Consider the following 3,804-nt stretch of genomic DNA (forward strand, 5'->3'; position numbering starts at 1 on the left):
TACATGTGTAGGATTCCTTATATCTCGACCATAGGGAGCCTCTGCTAGATGTGTGCCCTAGATGTCAGATTGGTTGACACATTCCTATACAAATCTAAGGGCAAATTTATAATTTTGACTATAAATGAATAAAAGGATTATTCTTCTATCACATTGTGTACATTATGTCTGTGATACATCTTTTGAGTTAGTAGGAATGTAAATTCATATTTTCAAGAGTTGAAAATTTAAGGCATGAATTTACATAACTAACTCATAAATAGCTCCTGACCATAGGATCATTATGAGGATGGTGATCGATCCGAAAGATTGATGTACGATCGCTTCCTTAGGGTAGATGTGTCTTGAGTCTACAGTGTGGAGACACCGAAGCGAGAGTATAGGTATTCGTTGAGAATGAGAGTACTGAGCGTGACCACTTCGAGCAGTCATAAGGAAGTCTATCTTCTCGTCAATGACTAGCTCAATACTGCAGTTGTATGTCTAGTTCTTTGACCTGAGATGCATCGGCAGTTCACCTTGAGTGTATTATAGTTTGACTACACCATAACTCAGACTCCTAGCCATTCGAAACCCTGAGGTGTATGTTGGTTGTAGCATATTCATTGTAGGAACTAGATCGCACCAAGATGGGATCTATCAACCTCGGTAGATGAGAGGAATAGTCCTATGATAATTGAAAGATCGAGTCCTTAAGCCCATGGCCATGGCAGAGTGAAATAATGAAAAAAAGTTTTTTATTAAGATTTCACATCGAACTTGGATCGATCGATTAACTCATATGACTGATGTTGGATTTGACGAGTTCACCTTAACCCTAATTCAGTCGGGACTCATGATAGAGGAACTCAATCACACAAGTAGCTACACCGAGAGGTTCATCTTCAGTTCTGATGGGTTGCCACCACATATTGCTAGGTATCACTGGTGGATTTTGGGAGTAATTAGAATGATATTGATGATCGATCATTCTAATTATCTGAAAGGAGTTTCAATGATGTCGATGATGAGATCATGATATGTCTCATTACTATACAGAATTGAACCTAACTGGATCACACAAACAAGGGTTAGGATCTGGATATCCTCAATTGAGCTAACCCAATTGATTTGGATAAGATCCAATTAGGTTCAAGGAAATCGTGCTAGCACACGATTGAGCCTAACTTTCTCCTCGTGTAATCTTTTCTGTCTCTACTGAGCCAAATGTGATTTGACTCATCCAGAGAATCTTAGGAAGATTTCTCTCAGTCTAAATGAGGCTTGTCTAGCTCAAAAAAAATTTATCTTAATTTATAAGATGAATTTAAGGCAACACCTGCTAATTCTTAGCACCTGCCAATTCCTAGAACCTGCCAATTTTATTTTAGGACATCTGTCAAAAGTTGACATATGGGTCTTAAACTGAAGAGGGCTCATTGGAGAATTTTTGTGAAGTGTCTACAAGCCAAGCCACATCAAATTGGGTGCCATAATCAGATTATGGTGTGAGCCCAATTGGATTAAAGTGGGCGCCCCAAGTGGATAAGGATTGGAGAGTCTTGATCAATTTAAACTCTTGGGTGCCACCTCTATTTGTGCTTATCCAATGTTGGCACCATCTTTTGGAGATAAGGTAGGGTTCTTATCTGATATGATCAGATGACATCACTCAACCAATCAAAATTTTTTCAAAATTTATTGGAATTTTTTGATTGGTTGAATGATGTGGCACTGCGCAGCATACAGGGTCTATATAAACCCTACTGTGCCTAGGGTTTCGAGGTAGAAGTTGTTTTATACACAAAATCTAATAACTGCCACCCCCTCCCCTCTTCTCTATATTCTCCCTGCTCTCCTTCCTCCCCTCTTCACGTCCAAAGAGTTGGACGTCCATCTGGCAAAGATCCAAGGCATGGTGATGCCTGGAACAAAAGGCTGCAGGACTTCTTCGATAGGCTGCTGCTCCAACTTCAGGAAGACTTTTGAAGATCTTCCTAATCAGATTTAAATCTAATTTTTGGAGCATAGATTCATGAGGAGAAGATATTTCAGGTCCTACCTGAGTAGATACTGGTAGAGACCAGGCACTTGCGTGGCTACATCAGAACCTCGGGCTATGCAGAGATCATCTACAGGGTAATCAGATTACCCTTGAGGTATTTCTTCTTTCATCATAGTTTTGGATTTAATTTTAGATTTAAAATATCAGATAATAAGATTAGATCTAGAGATTTATATCTAAAATATATGTACAATAAAAAATTTTTAAATTTATTCCTCTCCAGATTTGGTGAAATCTGGAAGATCCTACGAGGAAAAGCGATTTTCCTTCTTCAACTGATATCAGAGCCAGGTTGTTGGCTCTATTTCAGATCTAATTTAGATCTGATTTTAATTTTTATTTATTTGATATTAAAGATTTTAGATGTCACATCAAATATAATAGGATCTAAAATTAAAATATTTAAAAATTAAATCTATGAAGATCTAACTTGCATAAGATGCATGACTAGACTAGAATTAGTTGAATCCATGAATAGTCTTAAGTCTTATATTTTAATGAGATTAAAATATAAATCAAATCTAATTTATTTTCTATTTTTTTAATGTTATAAGTATTATAATCAGAACAAAAAATATAAAATAAAATTTTAGTTTTTTCATAAAATTGATCTGCTGCATGCCTAGACTAGTTATAGAATTATTCTAGTAACTTGTCTAGAATAGATTTAATTTTGAATAGTTCAATTTAAATCTTATTTTTTAGATATTACATGTGATGTATCAGATCTGAAAGCATGTTAATTAGATTAAATTTTGATACATGAGATGTATGCAAAGCATGTATTAGTTAGATCTTAAATTGTATATGTGATATGTTAATTTAGATCTAACTAGTTTTGTAGTTAAATTTATATTTCTGATTAAGGTGTTCCTCATGACTGTCTGGTCATAAGAACAAAGTAGAGTTTTAAGACCCTCTCTTTTCATTCAATGGGGTGTTCATATGACATGTAGGGGTGCCGCACGTTCATCCTTAATCAGAAATCAAAACTTACTTTTTTGCAAAACCCTAGATCCTGAAACCCTAGGATTTATTTTACATATTTTGTTTATAAACCCAAACTTAATTAATGAATTAAGCTTATGAAATAAAGTTAGGTATAAAATTAAGAATTTTAGATCTAAGTATTTTCATAAAATTAGGTTCGGGCTTGGATAGCTCAATTAGGTCTAGCGGTTGATCAAACAGAATCAAGAGTTGGTTATGTGGGATCATGAAAGCTAATAATTGACCAGCCTAATAGGATTAAGTCTGGATCAAGATCGAATCACATTTAGATATGACTCGATCAAGTTATGATCTAATTTGGCTCAGTGGTTAGAGCCTGGATTGTAGGCTAACCTAATTAGTTCTGGTTGGATAATTTGGAGTCTAAGGTAAGTTGAGCAGATGCGATTGACTGATTTTTAATTAGGAGCTACTCGACTCGAATGCGTTCTTGTTGAGTTAATGCCATATCCCTCCCACCGGTCTTACTTACCTGGCCATATGTGTCGACTCAGTTCTGATTAGAGGTGGCTAACAATTCGAGCTAACCCATGCCACTAGATTAGTCATAATTGTTATGACTATGTCAAGTCAAAGTTTAATGAGACCTAAATCAAATCTTCCTAAGAAAATATTAAGTCTAGGTCTTCCATCATTGTGGATGTGCGGGCCCTTCTCAGGGTTGATTGTTCTCGACTGGTTACAGTGGCTCAGTTGCACCAGAAAGATGCAACCATGTCCATTAGGCATTGGATGCTATGAATTAGAGG

The sequence above is a fragment of the Elaeis guineensis genome, chromosome 14 (genome assembly GCF_000442705.2).
Source record: "Elaeis guineensis isolate ETL-2024a chromosome 14, EG11, whole genome shotgun sequence".
Lineage (NCBI taxonomy): Eukaryota > Viridiplantae > Streptophyta > Magnoliopsida > Arecales > Arecaceae > Elaeis > Elaeis guineensis.